The 20,860-nt window shown below is 43.1% G+C and overlaps 1 long non-coding RNA gene across 1 annotated transcript in view; it reads right to left on the bottom strand.

Moving 5' to 3' along the window:
- LOC140459833 (uncharacterized) overlaps nt 1-20,860 on the bottom strand; it is a 217,699-nt gene that overhangs the window by 83,939 nt on the left and 112,900 nt on the right. The window contains exon 3 of the long non-coding RNA XR_011953879.1: nt 1,642-1,786. This is a non-coding gene — a long non-coding RNA (uncharacterized lncRNA). The remainder of the gene's footprint in view (nt 1-1,641; nt 1,787-20,860) is intronic.

Genomic DNA, 20,860 nt, shown 5'->3' with positions numbered 1-20,860 from the left:
GCACAAAACAGCAATTTGCTTTCAATGAAAACAACAAAACCTCCAGCCAACTCCAATAATTAATGCTACGAGTCTGAGAATCTGATGCTAACCATTCTCAGTCCTCAATGGTGCATTTAAGTAGCTAAAACTCTTATTAAAAAGCTAAATTTCATATGAAAAATATTTGCAGTAAAAAAAAGAAGACAACCCAGGGAGATCGTCAGTCGAAAGAAGAAGGACACTGAAGACGACCACTGCTGTATGGTTTTGGAATTAAGTTGATGTAATTTTAATATGTGTTTTTTTTTGGAACAGTAATATTGTTATTGAGGTGGAGGCAGATTATAAGCAGTTAAGAGAAAGGGGGGGCTGAGAGTTGTGAATAGTTGATGCTGAATGTTCACTTGTAGAGTTAAGGAATAAATTGATACTATTTTTCTTTAAATAGAGGAATTTGGAAGTTCTCTGTCACTCATGTTTTAACACGTCATGTGATGAGGTGAGATTTTCTGGGTGTGTGCTTTAATTAACAGACGGGTTACCACCGTGTCGCAACAAGGTCTATTAATGATTGTAGATGAAATGAGAGCAGATTGAAAGAAGGAATCTGAAGGACAAAGTGAAGAACTCAAAGCTGAAGACCACTTGCTCAAAACTTTGACAACTCAGTCCTGAAAGGTAAAAATTAACAAGCCATACTTGTGCAATGTGGTATTTATTCATATATTCTCTTCCCAACAGCAGGTCTTTGCCTCACTGCCCCCTTCTATGACCATAAGCTGTGGGAGCAAATGAGGTCACACAACTCAAATAGCCTGCACTGCCATTCAATCATGGTTGATATGTCTCTCAACCCCATTCTCCTGCCTTCTCCCCATAACCCTCTATCCCCTTACTAATCAAGAACCTATCACTGTCTTAAATACACTCAATGACATGGTCTCCACATTCTACTGAGGCAATGAGTTCCACTGAGTATCCACCCTCTGGCTGAAGAAACTTCTCCTCATCTCAGTCCCTTCACTCTGAGGCTGTGCACTTGGATTTTCATCTCTCCCACAAGTAGAAACACCTTCTCCACATTTATTCTCCCCAGGCGTCTCAGTACTCTGTCAGTTTCAATGAGATCCCCCTTTCAATTTTCTATATTCTATCAAGTAATGACCCAGAGTCATCAACTGGTCCATGAAAAGCCCCTCATCCCTGGGATCATTTTTGTAAACCTACACCAGCCAGTATTTCCTTCCTTGGATACAGGGCCCAAAACAGCTCACAATATTCCAAATGAGGTCTGACGAGAGTCTCATACAGCCTCAGCAGTACATACCTGTTATTGTATTCTCGCGCTTTTGAAATGAATGTTAACATTGCATTTGCTTTCATAGCTGCCATTTGAACCTGTACATTAACCTAAAGAGAATCATTAACTAGTACTGAATCTCTTTGAGCTTCAAATTTCTGAAGCTTTTACAGGAACTTTCAAAACTTTCAATTCGTCCTGTTCAATATGCATCAAAGCATAGCAACAAACAACACCTGGTTTATTAACTGTGATTTGGAGTGCTATCTTCTGCTATTCCATACCACTTCCCAATGTCAATGTTGTGCATTTATTGCAATCAACATTACGTTACAAGAAATGAAACCAATTCAGTTTACCTTTCCGTTGCAATTGTCACAAATACTTTGCTAGAGATCTTCATTTCATCAGCGACTTAAGGGTTCCTTTGCTATTCAAGGAATCAGTCACTCCACCATATTCTTGACAATGAGTTGCCTGATCGATCGAAGCTTCAGAAGTACTCTGAAAGGACCACAAATATAATTGTTATTTCTTTGCTCTTGGTGTTGCTCATGCTGAGTTCAAGATAAAAGTGGATGTCTTTTGCCACATGGGAGGTCAGGTTAGGCTGACTGAATTGCAACGACCATATAAGTCCAAATAAATCAATCTGAGACTGGTACAGTTGAGAACAGAAGCGAGTCAAACAGTCAGGGCAGGCAGGGACAAGGTAGGACTAACAAATTAAACTGCATTTATTTCAGTGCAAGGAGCCTAACAGGGAAGGCAGATGAATTCAGGGCATGGTTAGGAACATGGGACTGGGATATCATAGCAATTACAGAAACATGGCTCAAGGATGGGCAGGACTTGCAGCTGAATGTTCCAGGATACAAATGCTACAGGAAGGATAGAAAGGGAGGCAGGAGGGGAGCGGGAGTGGCATTTTTGATAAGGGATAGCATTACAGCTGTGCTGAGGGAGGATATTCCTGGAAATACATCCAGGGAAGTTATTTGGGTGGAACTGAGAAATAAGAAAGGGATGATCACCTTATTGGGATTGTATTATAGACCCCCTAATAGTTGGAGGGAAATTGAGAAACAAACTTGTCAGCTATCTGTAAGAATAATCGGGTAGGGTTTTTAACTTTCCAAACATAGACTGGGACTGCCATACTGTTCGGGGTTTAGATGGAGAGGAATTTCTTAAGTGTGTACAAGACAATTTTCTGATTCAGTACGTCGATGTACTGACCACAGAAGGTGCAAAACTTGACCTACTCTTGGGAAATAAGGCAGGGCAGGTGACTCAGGTGTCAGTGGGGGAGCACTTTGGGGCCAGCAACCATAATTCTATTTGACTTAGAATAGTAATGGAAAAGGATAGACCAGATCTAAAAGGAGAAAGGCCAATTTTGACAGCATTAGGCAAGAACTTTCAAAAGCTGATTGGTGGCAGATGTTCGCAGGTAAAGGGATGGCTGCAAAATGGGAAGCCTTCAGGAATGAGATAACAAGAGTCCAGAGAAAATATATTCCTGTCAGGGTGAAAGGGAAGGCTGGTAGGTATAGGGAATCCTGGATGACTAAAGAAATTGAGGGCTTGGTTAAGAAAAAGGAAGCATATGTCAGGTATAGACAAGATAGATCGAGTGAATCCTTAAAAGAGTATAAAGAAAGTAGGAGTATACTTAAGGGGGAAATCAGGAGGGCAAAACGGGGACATGAGATAGCTTTGGCAAATAGAACTAATGAGAATCCAAAGGGTTTTTACAAATATATTAAGGACAAAAGGGTAACTAGGGAGAGAATAGGACCCCTCAAAGATCAGCAAGGCAGCCTTTGTGTGGAACCACAGAAAATGGGGAAGATACTAAATTAATATTTTGCATCAGTATTTACTGTGGAAAAGGATATGGAAGATATAGACTATAGGAAAATAGATGGTGACAACTTGCAAAATGATCAGATTACAGAGGAGGAAGTGCTGGATGTCTTGAAACGCATAAAGTTGGATAAATCCCCAGGACCTGATCAGGTGAACCCTAGAACTCTGTGGGAAGCTAGAGAAGTGATTGCTGGGCCTCTTGCCGAGATTTTTGTATCATCGATAGTCACAGGTGAGGTGCCGGAAGACTGGAGGTTGACTAACGTGGTGCGACTATTTAAGAAGGGTAGTAAGGACAAGCCAGGGAACGATAGACCAGTGAGCCTGATGTCAGTGGTGGGCAAATTGTTGGAGAGAACCCTAAGGGACAGGATGTACATGTATTTGGAAAGGCAAGGACTGATTAGGGATAGTCAACATGGCTTTGTGTGTGGGAAATCATGTCTCACAAACTTGACTGAGTTTTTTGAAAAAAATGACAAAGAGGATTGATAAGGGCAGAGCGGTAGATGTGATCTATATGGACTTCAGTAAGGCGTTCGACAAGGTTCCCCATGGGACACTGGTTAGCAAGGTTAGATCTCACGGAATAAAGGGTGAACTAGCCATTTGGATACAGAGCTGGCTCAAAGGTAGAAGACAGAGGGTGGTGGTGGAGGGTTGTTTTTCAGACTGGAGGCCTGTGAGCAGTGGAGTGCCACAAGGATCGGTGCTGGGTCCTCTACTTTTTGTCATTTACACAAATGATTTGGATGCGAGCATAAGAGGTACAGTTAGTAAGGTTGCAGATGACACCAAAATTGGAGGTGTAGTGGACAGCGAAGAGGGTTACCTCAGATTACAACAGGATCTTGACCAGATGGGCCAATGGGCCGAGAAGTGGCAGATGGAGTTTAATTCAGATAAATGCGAGGCGCTGCATTATGGGAAAGCAAATCTTAGCAGGACTTATACACTTAATGGTAAGGTCCCAGAGAGTGTTGCTGAACAAACAGACCTTGGAGTGCAGCGTCATTGCTCCTTGAAAGTGGAGTCACAGGTAGATAGGATAGTGAAGAAGGCGTTTGGTATGATTTCCTTTATTGGTCAGAGTATTGAGTACAGGAGTTGGGACATCATGTTGCGGCTGTACAGGACATTGGTTAGGCCACTGTTAAAATATTGCATGCAGTTCTGGTCTCCTTCCTATCAGAAAGATGTTGTGAAACTTGAAAGGGTTCAGAAAAGATCTACAAGGATGTTGCCAGGGTTGGAGGATTTGAGCTATAGGGAGAAGCTGAACAGGCTGGGGCTGTTTTCTCTGGAGTGTCGGAGGCTGAGGAGTGACCTTATAGAGGCTTACAAAATTATGAGGGGCATGGATAGGATAAATGGACAGTCTTTCTCCTGGGGTGTGGGAGTCCAGAACTAGAGGGCATAGGTCTAGGGTGAGAGGGGAAAGATATAAAAAGACCTAAGGGGCAACCTTTTCATGTAGAGGGTGGTATGTGCATGGAATGAGCTGCCAGAGGAAGTGGTGAAGGCTGGTACAATTGCAACATTTCAAAGACATTTGGATGGGTATATGAATAGGAAGGGTTTGGAGGGATACGGGCCGAATGCTGGCAGATGTGACTAGATTGGGTTGGCATATCTGGTTGGCATGGAGAGTCTGTTTCCATGCTGTACATCTCATGACTGTATGACTCTATGACTCGAAATAGGTCAATTTCCTTGAATGCTATTGGCAACTGCATCACCTCACTGAATATTGGTAAGAAATCGTATTAAGGGATATAGGCCAATGTCAGCCCCTTTCCTCTCCCCAGTCATTCCTGATGAAGGGCTTGTGCCCGAAACGTCAACACTCCTGTTCCTCGGATGCTGCCTGAACCGCTGTGCTTTTCCAGTGCCATGTTTTTCGATATGGTGTTAGACTACCAATCAGCCGTCATCTCATTGAGTGGTGGAACAGGCTCAAGTCCATTATTTTGCCTCCGTTGTAAATCTCTGGCTGATAACACATCTTTTCAATCACATATTTCATTTTGAACTCAAGCATTGTGACAGCTACAGCAATGAGATGTGTCCAGTGTTTAGCAACACTGGGGAGTACTATCTAATGACCTGGTGAACCACTCTGGGATTTGATAGCAGTTCAAGTAAACGAGCTTGACAGGATTGCATGAGCTGCGAGTCTTGTGATCTGTGAGGGTTGTAAAAGGGAGGTCGAGTGCCTTGCAGCATTCTACGGTTGCAGAGGAATCAAAGTGTCGTCAGATATTTGGACAGGTACATGAATGGTAAAGGGTGAGAGGGATATGGACAAAATGCACTATGTACCCAGGTCGACGAATTCCATTTGCATTGTGACATCGACTGAAGGTCCTATGGGCCAAATGCAGACAAATGGGACGAACTTAATTTTGGAATATGGTCAGCATGGACCAGTTGGACGAAAGGATCTGTTTCCATGCTGTATGACTCCTCAGGTGAAGGTCAAATTATGTTTTATTAAGTAGATATGGAATAGGATTTGGAAGTCTTTGAGGGGTTGGGAGCAGGACAGAGTCAGGCAGATCTGGAGATAGTCACAAACAAACAGCATGTAAGTGGTCAGAGTCTCATGACCTTGTCACAGAAAGAGCGAAGTAAAAGGGATCCAAATTCGGCACAATCATTTTCAGGCCATTTGACCTTAACTGCGCATATCCCTCATATCCATTGTGGTATTATCAGTCTGGATCATTCCTGAATCCATTTGCAAGTTGTTTTGTGCCATCAAGATTCCCCTGTCTGCCTCTCTGATTTTCCTGATCTTCTTACCCTAAATCAGTGCAAAAGCAACAGGTGCATCATAGTAGGAGAAAGTGAGGACTGCAGATGCTGGAGATCAGAGTCAAAAAGTGTGACGCTGGAAAAGCATAGCAAATCAGGCAGTATCCGAGGAGCAGGAGAATTACATCATAGTCATTGGCTAATTTGCACTGATCTTACAAACATTGATATCAGTAAACAAATAACAATGAACATACAAAATAGGAGCAGATGTAGTCTATTCAGCCCATTGAGAATGCTTCACCATTCAGTCAGATCATGGTCGTTCTGTTTGTGCTCCCAATTCCACCTTTCCACCAAGCCCCTGATAATCTTTGATTCCCTTGTGTAACAAGATTCTATCCAGCTTAAAAATACCCAATTACCCCACCTTCACTGCCTTCTGAGGAAGAGCTTTCCAAAGTTACACAACCCTCAACAATTGTGCTCATCTTTGTCCTAATTTTAAATCACTGACCCCTAATTCTGGACTGACACACAAGAGGAATCATCCTTCCCATGTCCACTGGGAACATTCAGTTTAGCATCTTCTACATTTCAATCGTTACCTCTCAATCTTCTGAACTCCAGTTAAAACAAGCTCAGGATGTCCAACCTTTCCTCATAAAACAACCTGCTCATTCCAGACATCAACCTTGGAAAGCACCTTTAAACCAACTCCAACACACTTACATTCTCCCTTAATGGAAACCAACACTGTGCACAGTTTTCCACATGTAGTCTCACCAATTCCCTGCCTTCATGAAAGACACAAATTCCTGCTGAACCTGTCTTTTCTGTGCTCGGGATAAAACGTTGTCACCCTTGAAAATGATTGTGTTGAGATGGATTTTTCAAACAGAATATTCAATCATTTGTTTGAAAGAATCATACCTGAAATCCCCTTGAAAGAAATCTGTGAAAAATCAGCAACCAGTTTATTTCAAAGACACTCAGAAAAAGGAAAGAATCTCATGGGGTGAAGGCAGCAGCATTTTCACTCTTCAGGTCAAGAAGGTGCAAACAACAATCAAAAAAATGCACGTGTGCTTCTGGAAAGTTTTAAACTGTTCCCTATCTCTGAATGCAGAGATTATATTCCGGAAAGTTCTAAACTGTTCTGATTCTCCAGATGTGGTGATGACCTTCTGGAAAGTTCGATACTGGTCGCATTCTGCAATCCTTTGTACTATCGCGAACTGTTTCGATTTTGAAACTTCTGAGAAAAAGACTGATGCAATCCAGATGAGAGTCAGTTGCCACAAACGGCCAGAACATCAGGCCTTGATGTGACAGAGTGGAGTGCAGGACCATTGCTCAAGGGGGTGAAGAGGCTGAAAGTTTTCTCTTTTTTTTGGGAGTTAGGTGTCTTTGGGAATCATTGGCTCAAGGCAATGGTGTGTGTGTCCAGAAGGCAAAAAAAAGGAGGAAATGAGAACTCACACACTTTCTGGAAAGATTCACCTCCCTCAGCTGCAGCAGCAGGGTTTGTCCTAGGACAGGTGTCTCTCTCTCTCGCACGCTGGAGCAGCAGGTGTGAGGGGGCGGAGCCTCCGCACACCTGGCTGTAATCGGCCCAGCTGCAGGCAATCAACTCCCAGCTGCAGCTGCCTCCCCCTTCCCCACCTCCAGGTGCTGCCCCCATGGACCGAGGCACCTGCTTCTCCCAGGCAGCAGGGCAAGGTGTCTACAAGACAAAAATCCCTTTATGTCCCTCTCTCAGAGCTGCCTGTATCTTTGCACCATTTCTCCAGTGACTCCACTTCCTCCCTCACCCTTGACTCAACAGCATGGCCGAATTTCTTTAAAACACAGCTTTTTTTCTAACTATCAAAACTTGTTCAGCAGCTTGAACTCTGAAGTTAGGACAGCAGACTTGCCAACTGCAATACGTGTTCCACAGAATGTTTACAGACCATTCTGAAAACTGTTCTGGAAACATCAGTAAATTATTCATTTGTTCAGCATTTAGAGAGGACACAGAAAATTGCGAACTGTGCACAAGCTCTGATTCACAGCATTACCATTCTGCCCATCATGTCCAAGCTGGCTTTCCAAGTATTTTAAAGTGGGTACAAATTCCTGTCTTTTCCTCCTGCCTGTTCTTTTTGGCTGAAAGAATTATCCAATGCCTTCTTGAGCACCACAATTAAACTTGTCCCCATCATGCCTCTTAATGGTGCATTTAAAACCCCATCACTCAAGGTGTGAAAAGGATCCACCTCAGCACACATTTGTTTCTTTTGTAAAACACTTCAAAATGACACCTTCTGGTTTTTGATCATTTTACAAGCAGGAACATCTTCTCCCTCGCCTTCTCTGTCCCGATCCCTCAAGATTTTGAAAATTTCTGTCAGATTTCCCTGGATCCTCCTATTCTCCTGGGAAAATAGTTTCAATTTTTCCAATCCATTCCCTCGACTGAAGTTTCTCATCTCTGGGACCAATCTTCAGTTTTGTGAACTTCTTCCGCATTCACATCCTTCTGGAAGTATGGCGTCCAGAATGTGAACAATCCTCCAGCTGAGGTCAAACTAGGGTCGTACGCTCTTTTACTCTATGACCCAAACTATGAAGCTGAGGATTATTTCTTTGTAACTATCCCTATCCGTGCTGCTATCTTTAATAATTTATGCATATATTAAGCCAGGGATCCCCATTCCTACACCTTTTAGAATCGTACTCTTAATTTTATTAAACATGTGCTTCCATGCTCTGTGTAATAATTCTGGGCCATTGGAAGAATAGGAAGGTTTTTTAAAGGGTTCAGAAGAGATTGGTCAGAATGGTTCTCGGGATGTGGGACCGCTGAGAAGGTCAGGCTGTCCTAAAATCTGAGAAGCCTTAACAGATTTAAGGGAAGGTTTGGATAGAATTAATAGGGGCGGTTTTCAGTCACTGTACTCAATCTGTGGGGAAACTGCCAAAGTCGACAGCTCCAGCCTGAATTGAATATTTCAAAGAGCCTTCTTTCAAAAATGCCTGTCAATTAATTGTCTAACATTAAGCAAACAAAATACATGTTGTCTCACAACTAGTAAGTGCAGCAACCTCCCCAAGATAACCTAAAAGAGCATAGTATCACTTTTGATCTGTACCCACCACTGCTTGTCCTGGATCTCTCAACCAGTGTAGCAAGATTCTTCCTGTCTTGGATTTCAAGATCCTAAAATTCTCAAATGCATCAGTCCTTAACCTTCAACATTCAAGGGAATACGCGGTCATATTATAACATGTCAGCAGCCTGTTAAGATTTTTGTGACACCATCTCTTTAGGTTATAAATGATGCACACTGTGCACATCAATGGTTGCAAGGCAACTTTGCAGGCTTTGACAGTGACTCGATTTCAACGGGTATCAGAAAATAGATATAGTCGCCTGTGGCAAAATTCATCTTTCACTTATTTAGGGCATGTTTACATTTGACAAATTCAATATCGGTTGTTTGATAAGCACCAGGTCTGAAGAAGCTCATTTGAAGTGAGCAGAGATTTTAACTCCAACTTGTTTGGTACCAGATAATATGCAGTTTCATCACACAATCGACTTCAGAAAAGGACAAAGGAGAAATATTGGCGAAAGGTACTATGCCAACATTTTTTGGGAAAAAGGAAGCGATTCTGTCAAACATCAAGGAGCTCTCAGATGAGATATTCCTGAAATTACTTCATTGAAGATTTAGTGTACCATGCAGTTCTGCTCTTTATATTGTTGCGAGTATCTCATGCCTGACACAGCTATTTCCCAGAGAATCGCTACTCAATTTTGACAGCGCTATTGTTAATAATGAAAAGGTTATGCTTTACTGTGGGAAGAAAGAGTAGTTAGCTGCAAGCACATTGCTTGAAAATATTAGTCTCGCCTTCAGTTGTATGTTGCAAGGCTTTCATTGCGCTCACAAAGTATTTCAAGGTGACCTCATACCTTGATCCGTTCCCCTAGATTCATGTTGGAAGGAACATCTTCTGAGAATTGTCATCCCTCAACTGCCAGAACCGTTTCATTCATTGTTTCAGCATGTTCCATTTCTACATATTTAATTCCGAATGACAGAGTGAAATATCACACCACAGTTTGTGTAACGATAGAGCGTTATAACAGCTTTCATTATTCTCAGCAATATAAAAAGTTGCTCGATGTAATCTATCCGAAGCTTTTGGTTGAGAAGAATGTAATAACTTTGCACAAACAAGAGCCTTGAAATTCCAATATTAATTCCATGCATGGTCATGCAATTTATTTGGCTATAATCTCAATGAAAGCATGAACAGATTTAGGGCAAACAGGCGGTATTAAAATGCAGTTAATTTTCACAGTGACATTTTCAAAGAACACTCAGGCTGAGCCTCTCAATCTCAGAACATCCATAGTAATTATTCCCTTCTGCATTTCCTTCCTCACATTTGTCCCTTAAATAAGGTACAAGGAGTGCTATTTGTCACACTAATTTCTTTCATTAAAGCCAGGACATGTGTGCAAATTTGGGATCCGAATCATTGATCAGCAAATTTTCAAGAATTGTCATTCTAAAATTGTTATGATAAGTGATCCTTATAAAATCGACGTCACCTTAAAATATATTCATTACAGTCACGTTTGTAAGATCAGATACAATGTTTACACTCCTTCATTACTTCACTCCTCATTTTCACACCCACTTCATTCACTCACATGTCCCATTCCACCAACTCCAGGTGAATTCCCCCTCCCTTCATCCCAATCACTGGAAATTGCACTTTAAGTTGCCTGACTCACAAGATTTGGAATTCCTTTCCAAGTGCCAATAAGTGGTCGTACTCTATGCCTCTGAATCAGAAACTCATGGATTCAAATATGGCTCACTAATGACCTTCAAGGAAAGAAATCTGCCATTCTCCCCTGGTCTAGCCCTCATGTGACCCCAGACCCATTGCATTGAGTTGAGTCTTAACTGCCTTCCGAAAAAGCTGAGCCAGCACTCACTCGTATGAATCACTACAAAGTTTCAACAAAGAAATGAAACTGGATGGACCATCTGGCATCAACCAAGAAACTGGAAAATATAATGGCAGAAATAGCCCTGTCAACTTTGCAAAGTCTTCCTTCTGAAAATCTGAGGGCAAATGCCCATTTTGGGATACCTGTGTCATGGACAAATCAAGCAATAGCCTGTCATAGTCATGTTCATGGTTCCGCACCATGCTTGAATATGTCCAGTCTATTGGCAGGACGCCCTGCACAGGTGGCAGAAAGTGCATTACAGTCAGGAGTGAGTTGCCCTGGAAGCCCTCAGCCTTGGCTCAGGACCCCATGAAGTCGCATGGCTTCAGATTAAAGATGGATAAGGAAATCTCCTGCTGATTACCACATGCTATTCTCCCTCGGCTGGTGAATCAGTACTCCTCCATGTTGAATAACCCTTGGAGAAAGCATTGATGGTGGCAGGGGTGCAAAATGTATTCTGGCTGGGGGATCTCAACGTTCACCACCAAGAGTGGCTCAGCAGCTGCATGACTGATCAAGCTGGTCGAATCCTCAAGGTCACAGCTGTTAGACTGGGTCTGCTGCAGGTGGTGAGGGAACTAACAAGAGGGAAAAAAGACTTGACCTCATCCATAACAATCTGCCAGCGACAGGCATATCTTTCCATGACAGTATCGGTAATAATGACCACCACACAATCCTTGTGGGGACTAGGTCCTACCTTCACATTGAGAAAACCTTCCCTTGTGTTGTGAAGCACTATCACAATGCTAAATGGGACAGACTTCAAACAGATCGAACAACTGAAAACTGGGCATCCATGAGATGCTATGGGACATGAACAGCAGCAGAACTGTACTCCAGTACAATCTTCACCCTCATGTCCTCGCATATCCCCCCACTCAAGTATTAGATTCAAGCCAGAGAATCAACACTGGCTCAATAGAGAGTTCAAAACAAGATGCCAGAAGCAGCACCAGAATAGCTAAAAATAAGGTGTCAGCATGGTGAAGCTATCAATCAAGACTGGTTGCATGCCAGACAACAAAAGCAGCCAATGATAGACAAAGTGAAGCAATCCCACAACCTGCCAGACCAGAGCTAAGCTCTGCAGTCCTGCCACATCCAGTCGTGAATGATGGTGGACAATTAAAAACTGACAAATGCATGTTTGCAACTGATAAGGCTGAAGCATTCACATCAATCTTCAGCCAGGAGTGCCAAGTGGATGATCCATTTTGGCCTCCTCCAGTGGTCAGCAGTGTCACAGGCGCCAGTCTTCAGCCAATTCATCAAGAAGCATTTGGAGGCACTTCAGACAGCAAATGTTCTGCACCCTGACAACATTCCAGCAATAGTACTGAAGACTTGTACTTCAGAATTTCCTGCTCCTCAAGTCAAGCTCTTATAGTACAGTTGCAATACTGACATCTTCCCAACACTGTGAAAAATTGAAATCAAGGCCATATTTGCCTGAGTCGGCATCAAGGAGCCTCAGCACAAATGCAATCAATGGGAATCAGAGGGCAAACTCTCTGCTGATTGGAGGCATACCTGGCACACAGGAAGATGGTCGTAGTTGTTAGACATCAGTCATAGAGTCATAGAGATGTACAGCATGGAAACAGACCCTTCGGTCCAACCCATCCATGCTGACCAGATATCTCAACCCAATCTAGTCCCACCTGCCAGCACCCAGTCATCTCAGCTCCAGTACATCATCAATGACCCTCCTCTCCATCAGAAATTGGGGATGTTTGCCAATACTGCACAATGTTCAGCACCATTCACATCTCCTCAGGTACTGAAGCAGTTAATTTTCAAATACAACAAGATCTATTTAATATCCAGATTTGGGCTGACAAGTGGCAAAGAACACTTGCAGCACAGAAATGCCAAGCAATGACTGTCTAATGACTGCCCCTTCACATTCAATGGTGTTACCATCACTTAATTCCCCACGAATACCTTTGGGGTGACCATTGACCAGGAACTCAACCAAACTTGCCATATAGTAACAGTGGTTGCAAGAGCAGGTCAGAGGCTCGAAACACTGCAGCAGGTAACTCACCTCCTCACTCCGCAAAGCTTGACCACCATGTATAAGGCACAATTTAGGAGTATGATGGAATATTCCCATTTGTCTGAATGAATGTACCTCCAACAATACTCAAGAATCTTGATACCATCTATGACAAAGAAGCCCACTTGATTGGTGCCACATCCACAAACATCCATTCTCTCCACCATTGACAACTCAATCACAGCAGTATGTGCTATTTCCAAGAAGAACTGCAGAAATTCAACAGGGCTCCTGATACATGTTTCGTACCCATGACCACTTCCAAATCAAAGTGGCAGCAGATTTATGGATTCCCTTCCAAGAACCTCACCATCCCAACTTGGCAATATATCACCATTCCTTCACCAGTCACTTGGTCAAAATCCAGGAATTCCTTCTGTAATGGCATTGTGAGTCAATCTCCAGCCGTGTGGACTGCAGCAGTTCAAGAAGGCAGCTCACCACTATCAACAGCAATGAGGGGCAGGCAAAAAATGCTGTCCAACCTAGGATGCCCTTATCTTATGAGCAACCAAAAGAAAAGACTTATTCTAAAGTTTCAAGCGTATTGTCTTGTCAACACTCTTTTATTGGAATAGCTAAGTAACAAGATACGCACCTTGCCTGGTGTGTTCTTTGGAATAGGAGAGGGGTGAGGAAGTCAGCTAGAGCAGCAGCTGGCTGCATTCAAGAGCAAGGGACAGGAGTTGAAACAATGTTTTTCCTCACCCCCCACCCACCCACCCCCAACTCACCACTATCCCTCACAGATCTTCCTGGTCTCCTCCACCAGTTCCTCAGGAACTCTCTGTGTGACTATCTTTGCCTTCTCCCTCAGGCCCTGAACCATCCTGCAATATGTTTCTGCTTCCCAGCAAGAACATTCCAAACCTTCAGTGGAAGTGGGCATGAATACCCCACGCATATTTTCTGGTTGGCATCCCTAGGCAAGTTCAAAATCATGAGGATCAGCAATTACAAGCAATGTTGTGTGTTTCATCCAGACCTATTAGTCTTCTTATGATTGTGTCCAATTTTTTCACCCTTTGGCTAAAATGACCACCCCTTTTCGATCTTATCGTAAAAAGGTGAATTAATGACAAGCAGTACATACCGTTGTCCCTTCAGTTCGGCTGATGCTTATTCCTGCTTGAGGCAATGTGAATGCATGCTTACTTTAAAACTCTATTTGCATCTCAGGCAAGCTCTTCCAGGATGCAACCCCAACAGCCTTTGACCAAGGTACATCACAACAAACTGCCTCAGGATATTTTTCTGCATTAAAGATGCTACATAAATAAAAGCTATTTGATTCGCTCTCTGAAATGCATTTGCTTTATCATCCAACTCAGGTACTTAATATTCATTAAACTTACTGCTGGCTCCTTGATATTGCCAACACATTGTCTTCAACCAAATATCAGAAATGTCACTTCATGCATAAAATCTTGGGAATGAAGGTACACTGAAAGACTTTGTATTTGTCAGCCCATTCACGAGCTTTTCATTGACATTTCAGGACAGCAGAAGCTTCTCCTTCCCAATCACCAGATTTAATACTGTAATGTATATCAGGTCATTACCAGGCCAAGAATTCTCAACTGGGGTATCCCATCAACCCTGGAGCCTGCAAGAAGGGTTCAGGGGGTCTGCCAAAATTCATTACTGGATGTGGAGGAGCTGGTGTTGGACTGGGGTGGACAAAGATAAAAATCACACAACACCAGGTTATAATCCAACAGGTTAACTTGTAAGCACCAGCTTTCGGAGTGCTACTCCTTCATTGGGTAGCTGTGGGACACAATCATAAGACACAGAATTTAGAGCAAAAGATCACAGTGTCATGCAACTGAAATGATATATTAAACAAACGTGGATTGCTGTTTAGTCTTTCATCTTTTAGAATGGGTTGCAGGTTTCAGTTCATTAATATGTAAATCCCAGAACTTCTTTTAAATCACATTCTTGAGATAACTTAAGGTTTTATTAAAAAAAAGGTGACACCTCAACTCAGACAATGTATTAAATGTGTGATGTTAGAGTCTGTCTGTATCCCAATTTGAGTCAGACTTGTGCTATTTTCAACATTGACTGCCTACAGGTTGTGTGCTTTTTGAGCAAAATAGAATGTATCTGCAGATATAATTCTGCAAATGCAAATTCACCCCATAGACTTATATGTGTTTTTGCTAGAGAGAGAGAGAGAGAGTATGTGAATGTGTGCATGTGAGTGCGTGTGTGTGAGTGCGCGTGAGACACTGTGTGTTTGTGTGTGTGCATGCTTAGTAAAGTGTAGGTGTGAGTGTGATGGAGTATAAGCCTGTGAGAGGGTGTGTGTGTGTGTGGGTGTGAGTGTGGGTGCTGTATGCCCGTGTGTATGAGAGAGAAAGTGAGTATGAGAGAGGATCTGCGTGAGTGTGTGTGTATGTAAGAGTGTGTGTGTACATGTATGTGTGCTTGTGTATGTGTATATAGTGTCGTGGGGTCACCTATAGTGTGACATGAATCCAAGGCCCCACTTGAGGCCACCCTCATGGATACCGAACTTGGCTATCAGTCTCTGTTTGGTCACTCTGCGTTGTTGCATATCCTGAAGTCCACCTCAGAGGATGGTCATCTGAAGATCCGAGACCACATGTTCCTGACTGCTGAAGTGTTCCCCGACTAGGAGGTAACAGCCCTGTCTGGCGATTATTGCGCTGTGTCCATTCACCTGTTCTCGCCAATGTACCATGCCTCGGGGCATCCTGGCCTGCAGCTCATGAGACAACATTGGCCAAGTTACATGATACCTGCCACGTACATGGTGTCCCCATGGTAATGGTGGTATCCATGTCAACACTCTGACACGTCTTGCAGTGGTTGCCATGTCGGGGTTGTGGTGTTGTGGCCCATGTTGTCCTGAAGACTAAGCAGTTTGCTGCAAACAATGGTCTGTTTAAGCTTTGGTGGCTGTTTAAAGGTGAGAAGTGCAAGTATGCTCATCTTCATCAATAATGTGTTGCAGGCACATGGAATAGTTCCTCCGCTCCAGGACAATGAAGGGTGCCCTATTGGTTGCATCCCGTGTCTGCCTCCTGAGAAGGTTATTATGGTTTCTCATCATGGCACATTGGAATTGGTAATTGATGAGTTGAGCATTCTACCTGTTCTTATGAGGGCATCCTTGAGCACCCAGGTGTCTGTCACATTCCTCCTCATCCAATTAGATCCTAAGTATGTATAGGGCTTGTTGTATGGGATGGGTGGTTTAATATGCTTCGGATGGAAGCTGGAGAAGCGCAGCATCATGAGGTTATCCATAGGTTTGCGGTAGAGTGAGATACTGAGGTGCTTGATGAAGATGCATGTGTCCAAGAATGAGATAGATACTAAAGGTAAGTCTGATGGTGGCATGAAACTTGTTGATGTCACTGTGCAGTTGTTTCAGTGACTCCTCGCCATGGTCCAGAGGAAGAAAATGTTGTCAATACATCTGATGTATACTGATGGTTGGAGGTCCTGTGCAGCAAAAAGGTCATATTCTAACTTGCGCATGAAAATGTTGGCATATCGGGGTGCAAATTTGGTCCCCATGGCTGTTCTGTGTGACTGGATGAAGAACTGGTTGTCAAAAATGAAAACTAAGTGGTTGAGGATGAAGCGAGTGAGTTGTAGGATTGTGCTCAGAAATTGGCAGTTGTTGGTATTGAGTACTGAGGCTGTTGCAGTGATGCCATCATCACAGGCGATACTGGTATAGAGTGTTTAAACATCGTTGTGATGAAGAATGTTCCCAGTTCAACAACTTAGTGCGTGCTGAGTTTCCGTAAGAAATCTGTAGTGTCGCGACAGAAGCTGGGCGCTCCTGTACAATGGGTTTCAAGATGCCCTCGATGTAGCAAGAGAGGTTCTCACACAGGGTCCCATTGTCTGATACAATGGGACGTCCAGGTGCTTTGACTTTGTGTATCTTCGGAAGGCAGTAGAAGTCCCCTATGTGAGAAATACATGGTAGGTGAGTGCGTAGGGAACTCTGAAGGACTGGATCAAAAGTCTTGATCAATGCGTTCAGTTCAAAGGTGTGTTCTTTGGTCAGGTTGGCCTGTAATGTTCCTGGTTGTTGAGTTGTCAGCACATTTCCTTGCAGTCTATTCTGAATGACAATGGCTCCTCCTTTATCTGCTCATTTGATGACAATGTTGCGATTGGCTTTAAGAGCATTGCATTGTGATCGGGTGGTGTTTTGCTCTACCTTGTGGGTACGGCTGATGAATCTGGCATTTATACATTTCCTGACAGTTTAAACCTTGGCATTGGCAGAATTATATTTGCAGATATATTTTATTTTGCTCAAAAAGTGCACAACCTGCAGCCAGTCAAAATCGGCAGTCAATCCATGTAATATATTATAAATTCCTACTTTGGAAATAGATCCAGTCTGACTCAAGACTGGGATACAGACGGACTCTAACCTTTAATTCATTGTCTGAGCTGAGATGTCACCTTTTGTTTTAAAATCCTTACATTATCTTGAGAATGTGACTTAAAAGAAGTTCAGGGATTTACATATTAATGAACCAAAACCTGCAACCCATTCGAAAAGATGAAAGACTAAACAGTAATCTCGGTTTTTGCAATATATTATTTCAGGTGCATGACACTGTGATCTCTTGCTATGAATTCTGTGTCTTATGATCCTGTTGCACACCCACCTGATGAAGAAGCAGCGCTGTGAAAGCTAGTGCTTCCAAATAAACATGTAGAACCATAACCCCTTGTTTTGTGATTGTTAATTCATTACAGGTCGTGCATCTTCACTTGGAAATGGAAGTACTTTGTACAAGATCCAGAATCAATTCCATCATAACTTTGTCCCTCCCTGATGACAGGTGTTTATTTGTGAAAATATCTCTTGCCAAACTGTTATGTTTACGAGTTGAATTGAATTGAATTTATTGTCACGTGTACCAAAGCACAGTGAAAAGCTTTGTCTTGCGAGTGATACAGGCAGATCACATAGTTAAGTAGCATAGTAAATAATAGGTCAACAGTGGCAAAAACAAAAACACAGGTACTGGCAAATGTTCAAGAGTTTGTGAGTCCATTCAGTATTCTAACAACAGTAGGGTAGAAACTGTAATGAAACCAGCTGGTTCGTGTGTTGAGGCTTCTGTACCTTCTCCCCGATGATAGAAGTTGTAGAAAAACATTGCCAGGGTGGGATAGATCTTTGAGCATGCAGGCTGTCTTTCCTTGACAGCGGGCCTGGAAGATGGACTCTATAGATGGGAGGTTGGTCTTTGGTGATTGTCCAGGCCAAGTTCACCACTCTCTGTAACCATCTCCGATCTTGAATGATACAGTTGCCAAACCAGATAGTGATACATCCAGACAGAATGCTCTCGATGGCGCATCTATAAAAACTGGCGAGGGTATTCGCCGTCATGCCAAATTTCCTCAGGTGCCTGAGGAAGAAGAGACATTGTTGGGCCTTTGTAACCAGTGCGTCCACATGAAGAGTCCAAGAAAGCTTGTATGGATGACCACTCCCAGGAGCTTGACACTCTCCACTCGTTCCATCTCTGTGCTGTTAATGTGTAGGAGGGCATGAGTAACATCCTGCCGAAAGTCAATAATGAGTTCCTTGGTTTTGCTGGCATTGAGAGGTAGGTTGTTCTCAGTGCACCATTTTTCTACTCCCATCTGTAGTCTGTTTCATCGCCATCGGAGATTCGACCAACTATGTTGGTGTCATCGGTGAACTTGTAAATGGCATTAGTCTGGTATTTGGTGACGCAGTCATGGGTATACAGTGAGTACAGTAGGGGGCTGAGTATGCACGCCTGGGGTTCTCCAGTATTGAGGGTTAGTGAGGATGAAAAATTGCACCAATTTTCACTGATTGTGGCCTGTGGGTCAGGAAACTGAGAATCCAGTCGCAGAGAGTGGGGCTTAGTCCGAGATCACTAAGTTTAGTAATCAGTCTCGAGGGATAATAGTGTTGAAAGCTGACCTGTAGTCAATGAGTAGGATTCTTACATAGCTGTTCTTGGTGTCAAGATGTTCTCGAGAGGAGTGAAGGGCAAGTGATGTGGCATCTGACATGGATCTGTTGGTCCGATAGGCAAATTGGAGTGGATCAAGAGTAGTGGGAAGGCTGGAGTTGATTAATGCCATGACCAGCCTTTCAAAGCACTTCATGATCACCGAAGATCGGGCCACTGGGCGGGTAGTCATTGAGACATACTACATGAGCCTTCTGAGGCACAGGGATGATGTTGGCCCTCTTGAAACAGGCAGGGGCAGTGGCCTGCTGCAGGGAGAGGTTGAAGATGTCCGAGAAGACCTCTGCATGATCTGTGCATGATCTAAGTGCACGGCCTGGTACTCCATCTGGTCCCATCGCTTTCCTTGGATTCACACAAAGGAAAACTGATCTGACCTCTGATGCTGTGATTGTTGGGATGGGTTTGTCAGGACTTGTCGGAATAGGTGTTACCTCTCTGGTGAAATTCTGCTTAAAGCAGAACCTGAGTGATCTTTGTCCAACAGCCAGAAATATCCTCGCCAAAGCTTTTCTGATTGTTTACAAGACTCAAACACAAGCCTTTCCCCAGTACCCTTATTCCATATGAAACAGGTTTAGCAAAACTCATCCCTTTTTGCTTTTCAAACTGGACAAGGGTTGGATAAGTTGTATTGCCTCTGAAATTTGTCTTGACCACCAGCCAGTTTTCATTCATAATTTTCTTCAGGAGTGAAGTGTACTCCACCCCATTTTCTTTTCATTTTGTCAGGTCACCGTCACATGTTTCCCCACTTCTGTTGTTGTGGTCACCAAACTTTGATCATGACTTTCACCATTTTATTGCTGTTGACTTACTTCTGATTGAAAGTATGAACATGGCAGCACCAAGTGTCTCACTTGCAAGCTGGCCAGCCTGCAAGAGACCCACAGTGCCTTTTCCAGGGAAGGTGTGCCAAATTATAAGCCAGTCAGACATTAGCAAAGACACTGATTGACCTTAGTCTGGAATCAGAACATCTGGGATGGAGTGAGAGGTCAGCAGTTCTTGCTCTTGATGACCAGCAACACAGAGCAGGCCATGGCTTCTGATGGAAGAGGAACCCAGCAGTTCCAGTTATTATAGACCAGGCCAGACCTCCTCAAAACATTTTCAGAAGGTAGCTCAGACCCTTACTTTTCTCGTTGTTTTAATCAGGTATAAGGTGGATATTCCAGGAGTGATGCAGCTGGTCAAACCACTCAGTTTTAAACAAAACAGAATTTATTTACACACGACTGAATGAAACACAAAGAAACCAGAATTTAGAAACAATTTGAAAATCCAACTGATACAATATTGCCCGCAACTTAACAAAGAGCTGTTCCAATTTCCTGCTACATCATATAAGCACATCCCTTGGCGAAAAGGTCAATTTAAACACAGGTTCTGACAGCAGAGAAAGATTGCAGAGAGGATCAGCCAGGGATTATTGGCTGAAACATGGAACCTTTTAATTCCCAGCAGCTTCTCGGGGTCTTCAGCTAAAACTAAGCCAAACTCGAAAAATCCCTGAATAGACAGAACTGGCCACTCCCCTTCATTGCACAACGTTTTGTTTTAAATAAAAACCCTTAAGGCCTCCTCTGATAGTTGACTTAGGCAGTATCTGTTTGCCATTAATAAAGTAGCCAATTTAGACATATCAGTACCTCTGCCTTTACAATTCCTCTCAAAAAATGTCAAGAGCAAAATAACCTTGTTAAGGGGGCAGCATCATCACACAGTATCATGGAGAAACAAGACAAAGGCAAGCAGCTCATGTAGAAAGGAAGACGAGGGGAGATTTAGACAGGAACAGATTTGGGGAGTCAGAAGCAACGGGAGGGGAATGGTTC

Source organism: Chiloscyllium punctatum, chromosome 35 (genome assembly GCF_047496795.1).
Source record: "Chiloscyllium punctatum isolate Juve2018m chromosome 35, sChiPun1.3, whole genome shotgun sequence".
Lineage (NCBI taxonomy): Eukaryota > Metazoa > Chordata > Chondrichthyes > Orectolobiformes > Hemiscylliidae > Chiloscyllium > Chiloscyllium punctatum.
Note: the sequence above shows the minus strand (reverse complement) of the source record. Positions and strands in the feature narration are given on the sequence as shown.